This window comes from Erinaceus europaeus, chromosome 12 (genome assembly GCF_950295315.1).
Source record: "Erinaceus europaeus chromosome 12, mEriEur2.1, whole genome shotgun sequence".
NCBI lineage: Eukaryota > Metazoa > Chordata > Mammalia > Eulipotyphla > Erinaceidae > Erinaceus > Erinaceus europaeus.
Window position 1 is genome coordinate 29,789,982 of NC_080173.1, and position 24,695 is coordinate 29,814,676.

General features: G+C 36.8%; 1 pseudogene; it reads right to left on the reverse strand.

The window, feature by feature from the left end:
* The window catches only part of LOC103127032 (large ribosomal subunit protein uL18-like), a 142,734-nt pseudogene extending 122,389 nt beyond the window's left edge, over nt 1–20,345 (reverse strand).
* Between the last annotated feature and the right edge of the window lie 4,350 nt (nt 20,346–24,695).

The following is a 24,695-nucleotide window of genomic DNA, read 5'->3' on the forward strand; positions in this document are numbered from 1 at the left end:
TGAATTTTCTCTGAGGGTAAATTATAGTCATTTTAGGGGGGGGGGCAGCAATTGGTTAAAATTAAGATATTTGCTGTGGGTTACAAGTCAACCATACACAATACACTGTAATTCATGGCCTTTGTTTTAAGGGGACAGAGTGGCATGTACAGAAAGGTTACCCTGTCTGGGGAAGCCATCCATCATTAGTTTATGAGGTCAGGAGGACCTGTCATTGTCTCTACCCTGGAAGGGGGAGAACTTGGGGCCAACTGCTCAAACTCTGATGGAAATAGTGGCTTGGACTTCACAGACAGTGGGCCAATTTCCCACAGTGACCAAAAGATAAAACGGAGTGGAGGATAACACAATAGTTATGCAAAGAGACTTCCATTCTAAAGTCCTGGGCCCAGTCTCCCACTCCACCAGCTCCACCACCAGCCAGAGCTAGGTTGAGCAGTGCTTTTTGACCCTGTGAGTTTCTGAATAAATTGTGGTTGTATTTGATCAGTTCCAAGGCAATTATTCATTATCTTTTCTAATTTATCAGGAGAACAATGTGAAAAGTTCCTATTATGCAGCCACACCTCTGGACCACCAGGAATGCAGATTTTTTTTCTGAGTCACCTCCTTAGTTCTTTGCCCTTCCTGCCCCCATGTCAGTATAGAACTTCCCTGATGCTGTTCTAGCCTCTGAGGTGCAATAGCAATGGAGATTCATGGTTGTAAACTGGTTAAATTTTAGGTGATTTTCCTCTTTCTTTTAGCTGTTGTTTTGTTGATAAAACTCAGACCTGAGGTGGTGTGTCAACTGGAAAACTGCTGGACTGATAACAGCATCTCCTGAATGTGGGATTTTAGCCCCTCTCTATCCGTGAGCCACCTGTGTTTGGGCAAAGGGCACTTAATTCACCCTCAGAGAAAAAAGAAAGGAAATTAGGACAGACTGCAGTGAGAGACATGACAAATAAGAGCTTGTTTGGTCAATAGATACGGGAGGGCATTACAGAGAAAATAAAGAGCATAATGTACAAAGGTTATTACCTTTCACTTTGTGAAACTTGCTATGGTTGAAATCTGATGCAGTTGAAGAAAGCAGCAAAGTAGCAGAATTAGGTACCTCAGGGCCTTTGATATCACGCTAAGATACCTCAGGGGTCCTAGGAACCCTTGGACAAGTGTCTAATAAGGATATTGTGTTAGGGTCTGACTGCTTTTCTTAGAACTAAGTGGTAGGAGCAAGAATGGGGCTGGGGATTCTGCTTTAAAATACATAAAACACTGACTTCCCATTTCCCAAGACACTCAATGTTATGGTGTTCCTTTAGCTTAAATTCATATATAGTCTGCTCCTAGCACTAAGTGGCAAGATATAATTTTAACAGGTATAAGTAAGATTCTGTAATCAGCTTAGCTGACAATGAAACTGAGATGGATGTGTTTCTAATCTTTTGTTACATTAAAGAACATAGCAGAAAACAACCATATGCATACCTTTTTAAGACACTTGTCCAATTTCTTTAGAATGAATTCCTAGAAATGGGTTTTCTGTTTTAGGGCTTTTGATATATCTTGTCCCAGAATGGATTAGATGTTTGCAATCATGGAAAATAAACAGGTGCAAGTTTGTGATGAGACGGCAGGTGCAGATATAGGAATGAAGTGTGCAGTGAGCCTGGAAAGGCACACATGCCTAATTTTTCTCTTTGGATATACTTGCACCATGGTTTTTCTTCCCTGGGTGCAGTAAGATTTGATTGGATGAGTACCTAAGACTGACGTGGTGTTTGTTTATAATGACAAGTGCTTGACTGTAGCAGCAAATGATGAGCAGCCCAAGGGAGACATCACCACCCACTTGAGAGAGATCCATGAAGGGTTTATGACCCGTTTGAATCCTGATCGAGCATCACTGTCTTGACCCTCAGGGAGCCAATTGTCTGGAATACTTGCTCTGTCAATCTGAGTGATGTGCTTAGAATCCCCTGGAAACCTCAGAGTCCAAATTGTTTGTAAAACACTGAATTATCAAGAAAGCCTAGAGAATGAAACTATTTTATCATCACATGCTACAGCCAAGTTTACTAAACATATTGACAAGATGATCAGAGCTGCATCTAATATGTGAGAATACCACATTCAGCTATAATTTATTACTTAACCCAATGATTTTTTTCTTCAATTTTGATCATACCAGACAAATGATTTGGCAGAGCTTTTCCTTTTGTGCTTTGTCTTCAGAGGGAGAGGGGAAGTTTTATTACCAAATATTGTATAAACATTTTTAAAGAGCTACAGTAATGTAAACATATACCACTTGCTAGTAGCTATAGACTATGTGTCTTCAATTGTGTGCAAAGCAGCAGAGGGCATCCAAGGAGGTGGAACATGACTAAGCTAGAAGGAAGCAATAGTAAACAGGGTTGGACAGCTTTGCCCTTATTGCCCTGCTTTGTTCACAGGCCCCCTAAAGAAATGACATGAATGCAGATGAAATGACTGTATAGTCTCAGGGTTCTGTACTTTCTCTATTCGTTACCCAGCAAACCACTTCCTAACATCTTAATCCTTTCACTGAGCTCCAGGTTGTTTCTCCATGAAAATACATAAGAGAGATGCCTCTGCCCTGATCAGCTGGCAGAGGCCCTCTTATAAAGGCTAAGATGAAATACTATTACTGTTAGTAGAAACATTCCTGGGGATCCATATTCTCTATTTTTTTAAAAAAATACTTTTATTTATTTATTATTGGGTAGAAACAGAGAGAAATTTAGAGAAGTGGGATAGATAGAGAAGGAGACAGAGAGAGACACCTGTGGCCGTGTTTCACCACTCATGAAGCTTTCCCCCTGCAGTTGGGGACCAGGGTCATGAATCTGGGTCTTTGTACATTGTAATGTGAGAGCTTAACCAGGTGCACCACTGCCTGGCCCTGGGACCCACGTTCTACATTCATACATAGGGAGGTTGTTCTTGATGGTTTTTAAAAGCTAGTTAGTGTCTTGAAGTCTCAACTAAAGGAGAGAGGTCACAAATGTCTCTTTAAGTGCTAAAATGATTAGCTTAACTTTTTTTTTCTTAAGTAGAAATACCCTTGTTTATGTAGGTGCAAGAAACATCAATATTACTCATTGAGCAATCTATTCTTCTAATTGGAAAAGAACAAGTATTTGTCATGGTTCTTGTCCTTGAGCTGGCAGTTATCTAATTAAATGCATATGAAATTCAGAAGGATTTCATTTTTTACTAAAGAATCCTAATTTTCCTTGGTTGTTTTCAAAGTTACTAAGACAAAAGAATTACATTGAGCAGATAATGGATGGATACTTTCATTGTGCACTAAGGCCCTAAATTGACTACTCATGCCATGGTTATTTATCACTGTGTTACCATATAATTTTAAATTAAAGGCACTGTGTTTTCATTTTGTTGACTAAGGGTATAGTTGGTTCCAGTGTTTGAAGACTGAAGTACCTAGATGTAAAGACTTCTAAAGAACCACAGTGTAAATCTTTTTTTTTTTTCTGTATTGTGGGCTACACTGTCCTGGGGATATATATATATATATATATAGATAGATAGATAGATAGATATAGATATAGATATAGATATATAGATATATAGATATATAGAGATATATGTGTATGTAGATATCTAGAGATATAGATATCTATATATATGGAGATATATATATATATATATATATATATATATATATATATGGATATATGGATATATGGATATACGGAGAGAGAGAGAGAGATTAGATCTAGTAGAAACAAGCTGGGGATATGGATCAACCTACCAATGCCCATGCCCAGCTGAGAAGCAATTACAGAAGTCAGAACTCCCAACATCTGCACTCCTAAAAGAATTTTGGTATATACTCCCAGAGGGATAAGCAATAGGTAAGTTTCCAGTGGAGGGGATGGGATATGGAAATTTGGTAGTGGAAAGTGTATGGAATCACAATTATACCCCTTAAAATCCTGTAAGTCAATATTAAATCACTAATAAAAAAAAAAAGAAACAGATTAGATCTAGAACTGACTAATGTAGTAGTTAAGCAGGAAATTAAAGGACTAGCTCAAAATATGTTGGAGTCCCTTTTGCAATATCCCTTTCTTAGCTGTTTGTTGCAACTGGTAAGGGCTAGCCCTCATATCACCCTTCCCCCATGCTTTTGTCAGTGCCATAGCCACCTTTGTCCCTTGAAACATTTGCATACCACTGATGTCTATTACTGCCAGTCTAAGTATCTCTCTTTCCTTTATTGGTGCCTGGCCCCCCACCTATGTTAATAATTCTTTTTTTTTACATTTTTCATTATCTTTATTTATTTATTGGGTAGAGATGGCCAAAAATGAAGAGGGAAGGGAGGGAGAAAGAGGGAAAGAGACAGAGAGATACCTGTAGCACTGCTTCACCACTTATGAAGCTTTCCCTCTGAAGGTGGGGACTGGGGACTTGAACTTGGGTCCTTGCACATTGTAACATGTGCACTCAACTAGATGCGCTACCACCCAGCCCAATGTTAATAATTCTTTCTTTACATTTTCTTCATTTTTAACCATCTGAATTCAATTTTATTTCCTCTGGGACCATTGCACAATAATTTCAAGTCATTCAATCAGGGCATAGTAGTGAATCTCAAATTTAGGTGTATTTAAACTCAAACTGAACCTTTTGGATATACCTGCAATGCTTCTGAAGTGATTCCCAAGCATCTGTATCTTAAAGAAACTCATAGGTAATTCTAATATTTTTGGGAATTCTAGTATTTGATAAAGGTATTCTATACTAAGCACTTGATACCTTTAATTATACCTCAGTACAAATATATTCTTAAACATAACAGAAACAAATTCTTCTTCTTTGTTTCTCTGTCTCTATGATAACATCAAATGAAAATAGGAATATGCTTATCAAAAAAATAAAACAGACTAATTGGTGACAGGTTGCTGTTTCTCCTTCAATAGCTACCTTCCTGAGCCACACAGGAGAAATTGCATGCTTTACTGACCTGTTTTGCTTTTAATATCAATTAATACCTGTTACATTAAAGCAAGTGGTAGTCATCTTTTATCAGAATCTGTAGGATGGTATCCTAAAGGGCAAATATGAGAGCTAGTTGGCATAGGGATATCACATATATGTTATTCACTGGCTTATGTTTATTTAGCACCTGCCATATGCAAGGCATGGTTTGGAACAGGGTTGACAACTATGTCCCTGGGTAAAATATTGTAATTGGAACACGGCCATCTTGTTTTGAGACATCTCCAATCTTTTCCAGAGGGATTGGACTAATTTACATACTCACTAGCATTGTTAAATGGTTCCTTTTCTCCCTGCAACTTCACCAAAACTTGTTTCTATCCTTTCTAATGTATGACATTCTCACAGGTCTAAAGTGATATCTCATTTTTGTTATAATTTGAATTTTTCATAATCAGTGATTTTGTATATTTTTTCATATGTATGTATGATTTCTTTTTTGGTGAAGATTCTGTTCACATCCTTTCCCCCCTTTTTTCTTTTTATTTCTTTATTGGGGGATTAATGGTTTACAGTCGAGAGTAAAATATAATAGTTTGTACATGCATAACATTTATCAGTTTTCCACATAACAATTCAACTCCCCACTAGGTCCACCTCTGCCATTATGTTCCAGGACCTGAGTCCCCACTCCCTCCTACCCCAGAATCTTTTACTTTGGTGCAATACACCAACTCCAGTCCAACTTCTTTGTGTTTTCCCTTCTGATCTTGTTTTTCAATTTCTGTCTATGAGTGAGATCATCCTATATTCATCTTTCTCTTTCTGGCTAATCTCATTGAACATGATTCCTTCAAGATTCATCCAAGATGAGGTGAAGAAAGTGAATTCACCATTTTTAATAGTTGAGTAGTATTTCATTGTGTATATATACCACAAATTTCTCAGCCATTCACCTGGTGTTGGACACCTGGGTTACTTCCAAGTTTTGGATATTACAAATTGTGCTGCTATAAACAAGGTATACACAAATCTTTTTGTATGGGTATGTTTTGCTCTTTAGGATATATCCCTAGGAGAGGAATTTCAGGGTCATAAGGCTGGTCCACTTCCCTTTCCTCCATTTTTTTTATGTCTGTTTGTTGTAGTTGTTACTAAGCTTAGTGAATTCTTTATTTTAGTTATTAATACTATACCTGATGTATGGCAAGTTAAAGACTTTTTCTCACTCTGTAGAATATATTTTTATTTTGGTGATGGTTTTCTTGCTGTGCAGAAGCTTTTCAGTTTGATACAACCCCACTGGTTTATTTTTGTTTTCCTTGTTTTTGGACTTGAGCCTTCAAAGGTATTTCTAAAGCATACTTTGTGAAGTGTTTCCCCGATGTTTTCTTCTGTGTATTTGGTGGTTTTTAGTCTAACATTCATGTCTTTAACAAGAAACACTTTTCCTATCATCATATTAGTAGGAAAATAATGGTTTATTTATTGGAATGTGGGTATAGTTTCTTATGTCCCTTGTGATAGGTGCCTACCCAGCATTTCTAATGCCAAAACCAAGTCCTTCTTCACCATGATGTACTGGGTACAAATGGTCTCTCTCTCCTCCCTTAGTATAAGAGTCCGTTGCTTTGCTACAATACATTTCCCCTCCACCTCCATCAGTTCAAGCTTAACCCTGTTCTTCCCTTTCCTTTCTTCATGAATCATCACTTCTGCTATAGCTGTTGACAAGGATACAATTATGAAAGGAAGACTGAATTATTAAATTTATTTTTATTTTCTAGGCTGAAGCATCTTAATACACATGAATTCTAACTACTGTGAAATTTGTGGGTACTTTAAGGTTTAAAGACGTTGACAAATTCATTGATAGCTGATAGTCATGTTATTTAATTTATTTTAAGTAAAGTGCTAAAAATACATACATTTCCCTCCTTTGATTGTAAAATCTGGGTTGAAATCTTCCACTACATAAGTCATGAATATATATATATATATGTATTTGTATATGTATATGTATATGTATATGTATATTTGGTAGTACTTAAAGAACAGCTGTAGTGTCCAAAATGAAAGTACTTTCAACAAAAGTGTTGTATGGCATGATTATTCTGTAAAACTAATCTTCCTGGACCACTCTGCTCCAATAAGTGCCCTCCTTACAGGACAAGGAACATTGATTCAATTTTATTCTGAAGTATATATTATAGTTTGAGTCTCTGTGTTATTAATTCCCTTTTGGAAGTGTTTATTTTATTTGGAATTTCTTATATTATTGGAAATTTAGCTACATATATACATTATTATTTTATTCACTGAGCCCACTTAGATTCAATAATAAGATTTTATGAATAAATAAAAATTCATTTTTAGCAACAGAACGAATTTAGAGAAGTATTAGAAAACCTAACTCACAAGGAATTTTTATATGCTAGGTTATTGCTCTGAAGCTTTCATTAATTAGATTTTTGAAAACAAAACACTTTCACTATAGAAAAATGTACTTAAGCATTATGTATCTGTAGCTGGTGCCTACAGATACATAAGAAATCTATTTAAAATACATTAAATTGTGTCTAGTGCTTATGTATTGTACACTGTTTAATTTATCAAAAGTTTCTAGTGACAGTATAAATTCAATATGAAGCTTTCTGAGTTGAATAATAATAATTTCATTTGGAAACATCTTTGTTTTCTAAAACACTCTTGTCATGTAACAGAATGTAATAGAATACAACTGTAGAAATCATAGAACCTTTTATATCCCCACATTTCCAGTAAATGTTTCTCTTCTTTTAACTGTCTATAAAATAAACATATATGAATATATGTTATTACTGTTAGTTAGCTTACTGTTACTGTTACTTAGCTTCTCTATGTCTCCAAAGTTTGATATGAAGAATAAATAAATTAATATTTGTAAATACTGGGTTTATTTGTACTCAGATGTTTAGCATGTCCTTATTTAAAAAGAAAAAAGTCAACATTACTCAGCTACTGTAATAACATTTTATTTGAATGGATTCTAATAGGATTGAAAAACTCTGAAGTGGCTATTCTGAAAAGCTTAGATTATATTCTTTTTTACTTATTTCTTTGACTAAGGGGAAGTTCGACCACCTTTCTAGTTTTTGCTAATTTTCCTTTAAACAGAGAGTTCACAGGTCTCAAGCCTTGAGCACAGATCCTTGGAGTAAGAGATAAGGATGATGATGATAATTATGTCACTAGGTTTGCAAGGTGACCAGTCTCTGGCTAGTAATACTAGTTTTTAAATTATAGTATAGATAGAATATTTTCATTTAAATCAAAGATATTAAATGTGAAAGTTCTCTGAGATTCATCTTATGCATCTTTGGGGATATGGTCTCTCTAAGAGGGTACAGGTGATAGTATCATTTTTTTTTTCCTTTATTGCCACCAGACTTATCACTTGGGGCTCTGTGGTAGTGCTACAAATCTGCCACTCCCATTAACTGTTTTTTCCTTTTTTTTCTTTCTATTTTTTCTTAGAACAGAGAAACATTGAAAGGAGAATAGGATAAAGAAAGACAGTAGCTGACTTACTTCACCACCCTTGAGCTTCACTCCAGCAGATGGGGAGCAGAGGCTGAAACCTGGGTCCTTAGGCATGATAATATGTGCACTACAACCTGGCTTTAAGGTGAAAGTGTCTTAGCCTGAGGAAGCACTTGACAAGCAGCAGTATTCTTTTGCCTCCCAAATTCTTCTACTTTTTTTGACTATGTGAATAAGAAAGAGAAAATGATGAGGCAATTTAGCCAAGCAGGTAGATATTTGCTATTATAAAAGCATAATTATTGTCTTTTTATTGCACAAACAGACTGTTGGCTGATTTACTGTTGATGTCCCTGGATCCCTGGGTTCAAACCTTGATTGTGGTAGTATGCATTCTTCAAGCTATGTATGGGAAAGGGTGAGGTTTCAGAACTTTTAAGTTATTTTTTATAAGATATTTTACAGGGACTGTGTGGTGGTGCACCTAGTTGAGCACACATGTTACAATGCTTAAGCACCCAAGTTCAAGCCTGTGGTCCCCACCTGCAGGGGGAAAGCTATGCAAGTGGTGAAGCAGGGCTGCAGGTGTGTCTCTGTCTCTTTTCCTATACCAGCATCCCTCTTGATTTGTGGCTACCTCTATACAATAAATAAATAAAAATATAAAAAAATTAAGAAGATATTTTACATGCTATACATATATACACTGCATCTTATTGATGGATTATATAATCCATAAAATACCTGTTCGATCTCAGGATTGTCTGAGGAATTGGAAGTTGGCAAAACTTATAGAAACTTTTCTGCATCTTATCCCTCAAATTAAAATCTGATCCTACTGTTGAACTTCAGCTTTCCTAATTGTGTTTGTTGTAAGTCTTCAAAATACACTATTTCTGCTCTTCATATCCAATATTTGGGACGTTTGGGGTGCATCCTAGTCAAACATGTGATTCCTTTTTATAACTTAAGAGGTCCATGTTTATGCATATTTCCTTCTGACAGTATTGGGTTGTAGGAAAATCATAATATATTTTTGCATAGAAAAATACATCATAAAATTTCCAACAACCCAATGACTCATACCACTCCTGTCTCTGTAACATGATTATCAAGAGAACAAAAGCAGCAAGCACTTCTACCTCTACCTTATCAACTACAATGATGGTTCTTAGGTTGATAATATAACTACTCTCTCCTAAGCAATTATTATAATTTTCCCAATTTGATAGTGCTAGTTCAAACTGTAAAGTAAGTACATCTGAGAGCAGGACAGGTGGTTTCCTAGAATTAATATGCTTTACTGAGCATTGTGGGAATTAAATTCCAATTAACACCTTTGTTTTCTATTTAGTGATCTTGGAAAAGTCAGTGTTATTTCTCTGAACCTTGGATTACCTGTTACTAAAATGAAAGAATTTGATAATATAAAGTTTGTGTTACTTCCAAGGTGAACAAATTTATGCTGCTTTTTGTCCAGTGATGTAAAGTTTCATTGGATATCAACAGATTCTTCCCTTTTTAAAAATATTTATTTATTTATTTATCCCTTTCTGTTGTCCTTGTTTTTTATTGTTGTAATCATTATTGTTTTTGTTGATGGGTAGGACAGAGGGAAATGGAGAGAGGAAGGAAGACAAAGAGGGGGAGAGAAAGAAAATGTTTTGTTAAACAGGATGTTCAAAATATAACTGTCACCTTATCTACATTTCTCTTTTTCTGGCTCTTCTTTTCCTTTACTGAGCATCTTACTTCTTAAATCTTACACAAGACACAGAAAATTAAATTTATAACTAACCTTAGAGTTGTATACACACACCAATATAAAACATAATCCACCATTTCTGGTGGTGCTTTTTTAAAATATCTTTTTTTCATTTTATTCCATAGGACAGAGAGAAAATGAGATAGAGCGAGAGAAAGTCAGACACCTTCAGACCTGCTTTACTGCTTTTGAAGCATCCCCACTGCAGGTGTAAGCAGGAGGTTCAAACCTGGCTTATTTCTTGCACAGGTCCTTGTGCATTGTACTGTAGACACTTAACCGGCTATAAACCTACCTGACCCCCCCCCCTCTTCTAGAATAGCATTCAGTTCTGGCTTATAGTAATGCTCAGGATTACTATATGGGAATTTTAGTGCCTCTGGTATAAAGGGCTTTTTGAATAAACAGACTTTGAACTGCTTTTTTTTTTTTTGAGAGACAGAAAATGGGAGAGACACAATAGAACTGGAGTTTCTTCTTGTTCCATAACATCTCCTGTGAAGTGATAGGATTCTAACCGAGGTGCTCATGCATAACTAAGCAAGTACACAATTTAGAATCCCATCTCTTTGACCCCCAAAATGCTAATGTTAAGTGGTTAAACTTATATACGGACTGATTGGTGTATAGAACAAATTTAGATTTAAACTGTCACCCTCTAGCTTACTTTAAACCAAAGTGTCAAAAGAGCCCTACATAACTGTGCTCTGTAGCAGAGATACATATAAGACTTAAAGATTCAAAGTAGATTGCCCAACTTAGTTTCTTTCCTTTTCACCTTAATAACATCCTGTTTTGTGTAGACATTCCTTAAAAAACTATAGATAGAAAACTTTATCATCTTCCAGGTATAAAAAGAACAGAGGTGAGGTGCCTAGAGCATGTTATGGTGATTACAACCTAGTCATTTCTAGACAAAAATAACTCCACCCAGCTTCTCTGCAAGCATTTACAATTCTTATTTTATTTATTTAGTCTGACTGTGGTTATGTTGCTGTTTGAGTTGGACCACTTGCTGCCTTTGTTTTGGTCTTCTTTCAACTCACAGGGCAAATTCCCGTATATACCTAAGGAGTCCTACACATCCCACAAAGTCCAATACACTTTTCTAATACCACTTTAATGTTATACACTGCACTATCTCTGCCCTTTTACTGGCAACCAGTGATCCCAATCTATATAATACTCCATCACTTACTATACAGAAAGATTTTTTTTCCCCTGAGAAACATCACCCTGTCAAAAAAAAGTACTCAGTTATAGCAAAAATCAATTTTGCATATTGATCAACATTGTCTGCATGACCATTAAAAGTTTATAGCATACTAGTCAGTTAGGACTCAGCATCCAGCTTCTGCAGCATGAAAGTGGTCAGTGGGTGGGTAGGCAAATGAGTTAATGAGTAAATTCACTTTCAAGGAGAAAAGTCAGAGATTTTGATATTCTGAATATCAGACTATAAATTTGTCATGTCTTAATTTCTGAGGCCCATTAATGTTACTCTGTGTAACAGAAGGATATTTAGAAAATTGATTTAACTAAGTATCTTGTGATCAGGGAAATTGGCTTTCTTTATATCAGGGTGATCACAGGGATTCTTGTAAGATGGAGTCAGGAGGAACCATTGACAAAGAGAGAAGGAAATGTAACAACCAGAACAGAACTGGAGTGACATAACAGAGGCGAAAAAGTTGCAAAGCTTGATGGCTGGGGAGGGATAACTAAGGAATATAAGAAGTCTCTAGAAGCTGAAAAAGACCAAAACCAATTCTTCTTTAGTATTTCTGTATTATACATTCCTAGTGCTGCTGTAACAGCGTACTATAATTTAGTGGCTTAAAACAGTTCAAATCTATTCTTAAAGTTTGAAACACCGTAAGTCTAAAGTCAGTTTCGCTGGGTAAGCTGAGTTAATTTCTTGAGAAATGCTACTTCTGTTATTCCTTTTGTTCCTGAAGTCAAACTGGACTACAGTTCTGGTGACTGGGAGTCAGATATCTCTGTCACATCACATAGTCAGGCAGCCAGCTGCGGTGGTCTTGACTTTTCTGATGAGGTAATTATGTAGTGACAAAGGCTCAAGGGAAAAGAAGCTTGTATAGAGTTTACTTGATTTATCTAAGTTTCCTTATTTATTTTTAAATATTTATTTATTTTATTTACTTTATTTTTTATTTTATTTAAGAAAGGATTAATTAACAAAACCAAAGGGTAGGAGGGGTACAACTCCACACAATTCCCGCCACCCAATCTCCATATCCCACCCCCTCCCCTGATAGCTTTCCCATTCTCCATCCCTCTGGGAGCATGGACCCAGGGTCATTGTGGGTTGCAGAAGGTAGAAGGTCTGGCTTCTGTAATTGCTTCCCCACTGAACATGGGCATTGACTGGTCGGTCCATACTCCCAGTCTGCCTATCTCTTTCCCTAGTAGGGTGTGTCTCTGGGGAAGCAGAGCTCCAGGACACATTGATGGGGTCTTCAGTCCAGGGAAGCCTGGCCGGCATCCTGCTGGCATCTGGAACCTGGTGACTGAAAAGAGAGTTAACATACAAAGCCAAACAAATTGTTGAGCAATCATGGACCCAAAGCTTGGAATAGTGGAGAGGAAGTGCTAGGGAGGTACTCACTGCAAACTCTAGTGTACTTCTGCTTTCAGGTATATATTTTGCAGTAGTTTATAGATACGTGTGAACATATGCTCTCTCTCACAGAAACTGGTGTATATCTAGGTTTTGGACTTTGATAGAAAGTGAACCACCTGAGATGAAATTAGAGTGTACTATGAAAGGAAAGATCTCACCCGAGTAATGAAGCTGAAGGGTTGTCATTCCACAAGTGAAGTTTCTGGACACAGTCTGAAGTGAAGCATGTTGAGGTGGCAATCGTTGCGTTGGTTAGGTTGTGATCGGCGGATGCAATATTATTTGATATGGATTGAGAGAGGCATGCAGGAAAGTGGGCCCTATCCAAGGGTTCCAGGACTGGGGGAAGTAGGGGCTCTATAGTGGAGATGTGAGGTTCCTGCTGTCTTAGGGTTCAAAAAGACAATCGATAGTTAATGTTATCATCACATTATTTCGTAATTGGGTTAACTTTGAAAAGTCCTTTTGTTATGGGTTGCTGTACAGTACCCAGTGTATTGTATATAGCTGTGATATTGGATGCTTCTGATCTACTTAGTCTAGGCTTTTGAGAGAGTCTGCATATCAAATACACAGCCTATATATTAAAAAGATTCAGTTTGTGTTTTGAAAAACTTTGAGACATACAATTGATTTTCCCCCTCTCAAATTAGTTAGTGATTTATATGTCCACATTTTGCTAGGAGTGTACATAAACACCATTCCCACCACCAAAAGACTGTGGCCCATCCCTCCACCCACTCCCACCCCCACTGGCCCAGGAAGCTGCATGTCTACCCCTCACCACAGGGTTTTTACTTTGGTGCCCTACTTACAATTTGGTCAGATCCTGCTTTTAGTTTCCTTTCAGATCTTCTTACTCAACTTCTCTTGATGAGTGGGATCACCCATACTCATCTTTATCTTTCTGACTTAGCTCACTTAACATACTTCCTTGTAGCTCTGTCCAAGATGGGTCAGAGAAGGTGGGTTCATTGTTCTTGATAGCTGCATAGTATTCCATTGTGTATATATACCACAGCTTTCTCAGCCACTCATCTGTTGTTGGGCACCTGGGTTGCTTCCAGGTTTTAGCTATTATGAATTGTGCTGCTATGAACATAGGAGTACACACCTCTTTTTGGTTGGGTGTTATGGAGTCCTTGGGGTATAACCCCAGGAGAGGAATTACTAGATCTTATGGAAGGCCCATGTCTAGCCTTGGGAGAGTTTTCCAGACTGCTCTCCACAGAGGCTGTACCAATTTACATTCCCACCAGCAATGTAAAAGGCTTCCTCTGTCCCCACATCCTCTCCAGCATTTGTTGCTGCTGTCCTTTTTGATGTATGCCATTCTTACAGAAGTGAGGTGGTATCTTAGTGTTGTCTTAATTTGCATTTCTCTGACAATCAATGACCTAGAGCAGTTTTTCATATGTTTGTTAGCCTTTTGTATCTCCTCTGAGGTGAATGTTTTGTTCATATCCTCTGCCCATTTTTGGATGGGGTCACTTGCTTTTTTGGTGCAAAGTTTGCTGAGCTCTTTATATATTTTGGTGATTAGTTTCTTGTCTGGTGTATGGCATGTGAAGATCTTCTCCGATTCTGTGAGGGGTCTCTTTGTTTGTGTGATAGTTTCTTTGGATGTGCAGAAGCTTTTCAATTTGATGTAGTCCCATTGGTTTGTTTCTGCTTTAGTCTTCCTTGCAATTGGGTTTGATTCATCAAAGATGTCCTTGAGGTGTAGGTGGGAAAGCGTTTTACCAATGTTTTCCTCTAAGTATTTGATTGTTTCTGGTCTGACATCTAGGTCTTTGATCCATTTGGAGTTGATTTTTGTTTCTGGTGAGATAAAGTGGTTCAATTTCATTCTTCTGCATGTTACAACCCAGTTTTCCCAGCACCATTTATTGAAGAGAGCCTTCTTTTTCCATTTAATGCTTTGGGCCCCCTTATCAAAGATTAGATGTCCGTAGGTGTGGGGATTTATTTCTGGCTTTTAATTCTGTTCCACTAGTCTGTATGCCTATTTTTGTTCCAGTACCATGCTGTTTTGATGATGATGGCTTTATAATATAGTTTAAGGTCTGGGAGTGTGATGCCTCCATTTCTGTTTCTTTTCCTTAAGATGGTTTTGACAATTCTAGGTGTTTTCATGTTCCAGATAAATGATTGTAGTGTTTGTTCTATTCTCTTAAAGAAGCTTGGTGGAACGTTGATGGGTATTGCATTAAATTTGTATATGGCTTTGGGGAGAATATTCATTTTGATGATATTTATTTTTCCAATCCATGAGCATGGGATATCTTTCCATTTCTTGGTATCAGTTTCTATTTCCTTGAGTAGTGACTCATAGTTTTCAGTATATAAGTCTTTCACTTCTTTGTTCAACTTTATTCCTAGGTATTTGATTAATTTTTCTGAAACAGTAAATGGGAGTGATTTCTGGATGTCTTCTTCTTCAGATTTAGTGTTTTCATAAAGAAATGCCACTGACACTGATTTTTGTACATTGATTTTGTAGCCTGATACTTTGCTATATTGCCTAATAATTTCCAGTAGTTTTCTGCTGGATTCTTTAGGTCTTTCTATGTATACTATCATATCATCTGCAAATAGTGAGAGCTTGACTTCTTCCCCTCCAATCTGTATTCCTTTGATTTCTTTCTCTTGCCTGATTGCTATGGCAAGAACTTCCAATACTGTGTTGAAGAGTAACATTCACAGTGTACAGCCCTGTCTAGTCCTCGATCTGAGTGGGAATGCTTTAGCTTCTGTCCATTGAGTATGATGTTGGCTGTAGGTTTTCTATATATAGACTCCACTATCTTGAGGAATTTCCCATATATTCCCATTTTTTGTAGAGTTTTGAGCATGAACGGGTGTTGGATTTTGTCAAAGGCTTTCTCTGCATCTATTGAGATAATCATGTGGTTTTTGGCTTTGCTTTTATTGATGTGGTGAATTACATTGATTGACTTACGGATGTTGAACCAGCCTTGCATTCCTGGGATGAATCCCACTTGGTCATGATGAACAATCTTTTTGATATGTTGCTGTATCCGGTTGGCCAAGATCTTGTTTACTATTTTGGCATCTATGTTCATCAGAGATATTGGTCTGTAGTTTTCATTTTTTGTTCTGTCCCTATCAGCTTTGGTATCAGGATGATGTTGGCTTCATAGAAAGTGGAAGGGAGTATTCCTGTTTCTTCAGTCTTATGGAAAAGCTTAAGAAGTATGGGTACTGTTTCCTGAAAGTTTTGTAGAATTCGTTTGTGAAGCCATCTAGTCCAGGACTTTTGTTGTTGGGTAGGTTTTTAATAACAGTTTCAATTTCTATGTCTGTGATTGGTTCATTTAGATTTTGTAGTTCTTCTTGGTTCAGTTTTGGAAGTACATAGGGTTCTAGGAATTGTTCCATTTCTTCCAGATTTTCTAGCTTGGTGGCGTATATTTCTTCATAGAAGTTTCACAGGATTCTCTGGATTTCTGTGGTGTCAGTTGTGATATCTCCTCCATCATTTACAATTCTATTAATTTGAGTCTTCTCTCTTTTTTGTTTGGTGAGTCTGGCTAGGGGTTTGTCAATTTTGTTTAATCTTTCAAAGAACCAACATTTGGCTTCATTGATATTTTGTATGTTTTTTTTTATTTTCAATGTTGTTGATTTCTGCTCTAACTTTAGTGATTTCTGTCCTTCTGGATGCTTTAGGGTTCCTTTGTTCCCCTTCCTCTAAGTCCTTGAGGTATGCAGTAAGGTCATTCATTTGAGCTTCTTCTTGGTGTTTAATATGTGATTGTATGGCTATAAGTTTCCCTCTCAGTACTGCTTTAGCTGTGTCCCAAATATTTTGATAGGTTGTGTCTTCATTTTCATTTGTTTCCAGGAACATTTGAATTTCTTGCTTGAGTGAGTCTCTGATCCAGTGGTTGTTAAGGAGTATGTTGTTTAGTTTCCAAATTCTGTGACTTTTAATAATTGTCTGTTTGTTGTTAAATGTTAGTTTTACTCCACTCTGGTCTGAGATGATACTTGGGATGATTTCAATGTTCTTGAATTTATTGATGCTGTCTTTGTGGCCTAACATGTGTTCTATCCTTGAGTATATGTTATGTGGATTTGAAAAGAAGCTGTATTCCAGTTTTTTGGGGTGGAGGAGTCTGAAAATGTCCAAGAGGTCTAGTCTGTCAATCTCTTCATTCAATTCTCTTGTATCTTTGTTGGTTCTCTGCTTTGTTGATCTGTCTAAGTGTGAGAGTGGGGTATTGAGGTCTCCCACTATTATTGTATTACTATTGATGTATTTTTGAAGTTCTTTCAATAAGTGCTTGACGTATTCAGATGGTCCCTCATTGGGGGCATAGATATTAATGATTGTTAAGTCTTCTTGGCTGATTGATCCTCTAATCATTATGTAATATCCTTGCCTATCTTTTGTTACTTTATTTAATTTAAAATCTAGTGTGTCTGAGATGAGAATGGTTGTTCCTGCCCTTTTTTGTGGTCCATTAGCCTGTATGGTAGTTTTCCATCCTTTCACTTTAAGTCTGTGTTTATCTTGTTGTGACAGATGGGATTCTTGCAAGCAGCATATGGTTGGGTTATGTGTTCTGATCCATCCCCCTACTCTGTGCCTTTTGATGGGTGAGTTTAAGCCATTGAAATTTATTGTTATTATGGATTTAATGTATTGTGCCATTGTTAAAAAAAAAAAAATTTTTTTGTTTGCTCTGATATATTGCCAGTATAGTAGTGATGTTCTTGTTTATAAGAGGTCTTTTAGAACCTCTTTCAGGGCCAGTTTGGTGATGATTGCCTCCTTTAACTGTTGTTTGTCTAGGAAGGTTTTGATCCCTCCATCTAGTTTGAATGAAAGTCTATCAAGGTATATCATCCTTGGTTGAAACCTTTTTTCACTCAGGGCTCGATAGATATCTTACCATTCTCTTCTGTCTTTTAGAGTTTGAGTGGAGAAGTCTGCAGATAATCTTATGGGTTTTCCCTTGTATGTGACTTTTGTTTCTCTCTTGCAGCCATTAGGATCCTTTCTTTATCCTTACTTCTTCTCATTGTGACTATGATGTGTCTTGGTGTCTTCAGGTCTGGGTTGATTCTGTTTGGTACTCTCTGGGCCTCTTGAGTCTTGATGTCCTTTCTGTTCTTCAGGTATGGGAAGTTTTCTTCTATTATTTCCTCTAGAATGTTTGCTTCCCCTTCCTCTCTTTCTTCCTCTGGCAGGCCAATTACACGAATGTTACTTCTTTTGAGATCATCCCATATGTCTCTGTTGTTGTTTTCAGTATCTCTCAATCTCTTTTTAAGCTCTTTCACCTCTTTCTTCATTTTCTCTAATTCATCCTCTATCTGACTAATTCTGTTTTCTGCTTCTGTTAGTCTGCTTTCCCTTGCCTCAGCTTCTTTCTTCATTACAGCTATTTCAGCTTTCAGTTCTCTAATTGCCTCAAGATAATCAGTATTTTCCTTGGGGGGTCTCAACTGTTGTTTCCCTAATACTGCCTTTCCTTTCCTCCAATGTTGTTTTCAATTCTGTGATTAATAAGTTTATTATTGCTTTCATACTTTTCTTATCTATGGTTACTTCTGTCTGATTTGTAGTTTCTTCTGGGCTCTTGTCTTCATTCATTGGAGTAGCAGTTTTATTTGTTTTTGATCTACCCATTTTTTTGATTTATGTGTTTTTTTTTATGCTCTGTTGTTCCTCAGTTGTTGTTTCTTGAGTACAAGTAACACTGTACTAAATACCTTTATGACAATTACACTCACCAACGTCAGGAATTACAGTAGCAACTACCAGTTAGCCAAACAATTTCTCCCATCCGTGAAAGAATAGTACCCAAATCCCAGTGAAGAAAAATAGAAAAAAAAAAGAAGGGATAGCAAGAATAGACAGTTATTCAAGTTTACTATCCACTGTATATTCTAGGAGTAATAAGAGGGAAAGGGAACTAGAGCAGAGATACACACATAGAGAGTCCACTCTGAGCTGAATTCTTCCCCAAAATAATTCCCAAATCTGTATCAGTGAATTCAAAAAAGCACACTGTTTGGTGGTGTGGGGCTGGGGCCTGTGGCTTTGGGAGCTGTAGGATTAAGGAATAAATGATGACAAGAATGAGAAAAAGAATTAAAAATAGAAAGAGATAGAGAAAAAAGAAAAAGATAAGAAAAATAATAGTCATAAAAGAGCGGTGAAAGGAGTTTTTTTAATTAATTAATTTATTTTTAATTATTTAATTAGATATGCGGGGTGAGGTTGGGGGGGTTGGCTACTTAGAAAGAAAAAGGCCAGAGGTTTCAGAAGGGTATAGACTTAGAATGAATGATACTCCCTGGTGGGCCAGGAATTTGGTAAAGACAGAAGCTCAGCAGGGAATTCTGCTATTAGCTGGTCCCCAGGGACTGGTTAGGGGTGGGGTGGGGGGGAGATGCAGTGTGCTTAATAATTAAAAGGAAAAAAATTTTTTGTTCCCTTTTTTTCTACTCTAATTCTTAACCCAAATTACGTTATAGTCACCTCCTTGGTGTCACTGCTAGGACCCCTTATTGACTGGCCTACTAAAGGCAGAAAATCCTACCGTTTCCAGAAGATATGATCAGAGGTCAAGCCACTAGCAGCTTCTCAGTCCGCCATCTTCTGGGAACCCCCTCAGACTCATTATGAGCTTTCTTATTCATCTCCTCCATCATGGCTGGAGTCACACTGTTCTTGTTATATTGAGAGAATTGTTTTTTATAAGCATCCTCATCTTCTCCCACTAGGTAACACATACAGCCTGCAACATTCCTGCCCATCATGTGCTTCCGATGAACTTCTGCACTGAATTTTTTACTTTCTGAATCATATCCAGGAAATCGTTTGGTACTGTGAGGGATAGATAAAGCTCTGTCCACAACTCCCTTCAGGGTCCCAAAAACTTTATTTCCAGTTGTTCTTCTGGCAAGTCCTGTTTCTAAGTAACAAGTGAAGGCACCAGGTTGACCACCAATGCTCTGTACATTGTATTCATCTCTAGTCATGTCGACTTGGCCTTCATAGATCTTGTCCATGCCAAGCCTATTGAGAAGCCTGTGGGCTAGCAGCAGACCAGTACAATATGAAGCAGCTTAATATGCCAGGTCAACCTTTACACCATACTTTGGGAGTTCATGGGCATAAGCTGCACAAACTATCATGTCTCCTTCAATTCAGGCATAAGCAATCTGACAAATGATACCTCTGTTGGTTACATGAACTATCATCCTGTAGTTGGTTTTGTTGTACTTATTTTTATCCTGAATTACCAAGCATTTCTGAGCACAGTAATCAGTCTTACCTTCTCATCTTCTTCTAAGTCTCACTTGGTATCTCTTAAAGTAGGCCTTATATTTGACAACTTTGACAAACCCCATTCTGTGGAAAAGAGACCCATGTCCGTGGCTTGGCACAGACCTGCAGGCCCAGCTGCACTCTGGGGGTGTGTGTGAATTTTTTAATAGATTCTTTTTTTTAAACAGTCTTTTTAAATTTTATTTATTTAGTTAGTTTTGTATATATAGAGAGAAATTGAGAGGGGAGATAGAGAGAAAAACAGAGAGATGCCTGCAGCCCTGCTTCACCACTCATGAAGCTTTCCCCCAGCAGGTGGAGACCAGGAGCTTGAACCTGGGCCTTTGTGCACTGTAATGTGAGTGTTTAGCCAGATGCACCACCTCCTGGCCCCTTTTTTAAAATAAATTCTTAAATGTAATCCTGAGCTAGTAATCCATAGTACTAATGTTTTGTAGCACCTTTGATGCTTTCACTTTTCTGCTATGTATTAGTTGTCATGTTGGTACACTGTCTTATAAGTTGGAAAATAACATCATTATTTTAGTATTTTATTAGCAAAGCTCTTATGAAATTTCAGTCAGCATTATGTGCATGTTGGTGATTTTCTGTTGATTCATTTATAATAATTCATGCAGTTTACATGTGGGTGATAGCCATGGTGAATAGTAAACAATAGAAAAACATAACTAGCAACAGAGTCAAGAAAACTAGTAATGGGCTTAATTTTAATGGTTGTTGCTTTTCATGTTTATCATTTACAAGAATTGGATATGTCAGTTCAGGCATAAAGAGAATCCTGATAAAGGTTGTGCATACATATATTGTAGCGATTAATTTTTCTTAAGTTGTTAACTCTATTTCATTGTTCGAGTGTTCATATATACCAGTAACAAAAAAGGAATTTAAACTTAGACAAACTATTTCACTTTTTAAATATAAATCTGAGTAACAAATTTAATCTAAGGATATAAATATTTATATTAACACTTAAAACTGATATACTACTGAAACAATATACTTTGCCCTGCAGTGTATTATTATTGTATTTCTATACCATTGTGGCTTATAAACTATATTATGAATAAGAACCATTTGGGGCTTACTCAGGAATATTAGCTCTGGGGCATCTGATCCTAGAGTTTTCGTTTCAGTTGTTAAGAGTGAACTCCCAAATAATTTATTTTTAGCAAACACTATAGATAACTTTAAAAATATATCCTTAGGTTATATTTTTTAAAAAATTGCTCTAGATAATCTATCAAAAATGACAATAGAGAGTGCCTTGAAATTATTTCAAGAAATTCCTTAAAAATCTTTTCATACAGAAAACTGTTAGGAACATTGTTTGCCATATGTAAGGTATGATGTACTAAGTCATAGTCACTTTTTAAGAAAGCCTTAATCCATTTTGAATGAGCATATGGCAAATTTAAGGGTTTGGATTTCAATCAAATTTGTTACAATGCTGACACCATCCTTTAGATGTGACTTTAGCTCATTTAGCCCTGTGACAAGGCAACTGGCAGATATTTCCATAAGACATAAGAAGGAGAAATAGTGCTTACTGACAGTAGTTTTATCTGCATACATTGAACATTTAATAGTTTGTCTTTTTTATTTTTGTTTATTCACTTGTCCTAAATGCTTAATGGATAGACTCTAAGGCTCTAATTTCCAACCAATCATAAGTTTATTACTAAAGTTTATCAAGCAATAAACACACTATTGCACTTCTAGTGTCATGTTTTTATAAAGCAGTTTATAAAAGGTGACATCTGGCAAAGAGGCAGATCTATAAAAATCATGCTGGTGGATGTAGTGTCATTTTTTTTGCCATACTCCCAGAAAGAGTAATATTATTTTGACACACACATACATCCCCACTGTCAAGTTTCTATTTTTATAGTTAGCTTACTGCACATATCCTTAAGCTATACAAAACCTTTGGGCTAATGCAGAAAGTGACATTTCTGCATATTTATTACAATGCTATTTTAGAAGTTGACTTTGCCTGATAGAATTTTTCCAAGAACAGTGTCATTTTTATGACAGTAGATATTTCTGAGAAGAATACTATAGTGCAGTCAGTCAGGAAAGGTCAAATATGGAAGGACAAATCATAAATATCTTAATTGAATACTAGGAATGATTATTTCTCAATATATGCTAGGTGTAGGGAAAGCAAAAGCTATGTACAGCATAATCTTGATGAGCACTTCCAGAAGAAGTCAGAATCTGAATCAATGCTCTAATCAACATATAGTTTACCCAGCAATACATCAGTCTTACTTCTGGGTATGTAAACCCAAAAGAAATGAGTTTATTTATGCACCAAAACACTTTACAAGAATATTCATAGCAGTTTTAATTATAAAGATTATAAAGTAGAGGCAGTCCACGGTTTATCCACTGCCAAATGTATAAAACTTGTATTCAGTTTATAAAATGGAGTGCTGAAATATACTGTGCATTGCCTGGTGTGACATTAACAAATCTCACAGACACTTGATGTTTCTAAGAGTCAGTGAATCTCACAAAATGAAGGAAGCTGTATATTGTACACTGTAAAGTTTAAGTGACACAAGAAGCCTATGTCTATATAAGCTTTAATAGTGGTCACCTCTGTGTTTAAGGTGGGTGCTGTCAGAGAAGTAGTAGAAGGAGTTTTCTGGAGCATTTAGAAATACTGTGCATCACAGTATTGGTGGTGATTCCTTGTATGTAGAGGTAAGCAAAGTTATAGAGTCCAGTAGTTAAGATTACACCTGTGTTTTTGGTAATTGTTTTTGGTATAATAAGCTGCTTGAAGGCATACTATCTTTAAGCAGTAGTATTCTAAAGTAATTTAGTTAGTAAGGTAGTTAAGAGAGAGAAGCAGAGCATCACTCACTTAGTATACTGGATGCCAGGGATATAAAATTTGGGATTGCATGCATGAGATTCCATCACTTTATCCATTGCACCATCTTTTGGGATGCTAAAAAAATTTATTATTCTTCTATCTCACAATGTTGTAACTTAGGCAAAGGCTTCACACCAGTTGTTGCACAGTAACTGGCTTATCCCAGTTTCTAATGCCAGGAGCTTTGACGGGGTTGCTACAAGTGGCAGGGAGTTAACCGGATATGTCTTTATAGTTCCCTACCTCCCTGCTTTGGGTTTCATAGCAGTCAGACTTTTTTCTTTAAAACCTTATGTGGCTTTAAGAATGTGTAAGTCCAGCTGAATCTTACTGGTGAAAAGAATCGCTGAGCCACCCTACTCAAAAAAGGGAACATAATCCTCAACCATCAGCAGAAGGATTCTTTTTTTTTTTTTTTTTTTCCCTAGTAGGGTGGGTCTCTGGGGAAGCTGAGCTCCAGGACACATTGGTGGTGTCTTCAATCCAGGGAAGTCTGGCCGGCATCCTGATGATACCTGGAATCTGGTGACTGAAAAGAGAGTTAACATACAAAGCCAAACAAATTGTTGAGCAATCATGGACCCAAAGCTTGGAAAAGTGGAGAGGAAGTATTAGGGAGGTACTCACTGCAAACTCTAGTATACTTCTGCTTTCTTACTTTGGTGCCATACTCCAAACTCAGTCAATTTCTGCTTTGCGTTTCTACTTCTTTTTTTTTTTTTTACATGCATAACATTCCCCAGATTCCCATTTAGCAATAAAACCCCCACTATTTCATTCATCATTTTTAATGGACCTGTATTCTCCCCACCCACCCACCCACCCCAGAGTCTTTTACTTTGGTGTAATACTCCAGTTCCATTTCAGGTTCGACTTGTGTTTTCTTTTCTAATCTTGTTTTTCAACTTCGGCCTGAGAGTGAGATCATCCCATATTCATCCTTCTGTTTCTGACTTATTTCACTCAACATGATTTTTTTTAAGGTCCATCCAAGATGGGCTGAAAACGGTGAAGTCACCATTTTTTACAGCTGAGTAGTATTCCATTGTGTATATATACCACAACTTGCTCTGAATGACTCTGAAAATGTCCAATAGTTCTAGGTTATCTATCTCTTCATTTAGCTCCCTTATGTCTTTACTGATTTTCTTCCTGGATGATCTGTCAAGTTGAGATAGTGGGGTGTTAAAGTCCCCTACTATGATTGTGTTACTGTTAATATATTGCTGTAGCTCTTTCAGTAGAAGTTTGATGTATTTAGATGGCTTCTCATTGGGTGCATAGATATTAATAATTGTTAAGTCCTCTTGATTGACTGATCCTCTGAGCATTAAGTAGTGTCCATTCCTATCTTTTTTAATCTTATGTATTTTAAAGTCTATCATGTCAGATATGAGAATAGCTGTTCCTGCCCTTTTTGTGGGCCATTGGCTTGAATGATAGTTTTCCATCCTTTCACTTTAAGTCTGTGTTTGTCTTGTTGCGTTAGGTGAGTTTCCTGTAGACAACATATTGTTGGGTTGTGTTTTCTGATCCATCTTCCTACTCTGTGTCTTTTAATAGGTGAATTCAG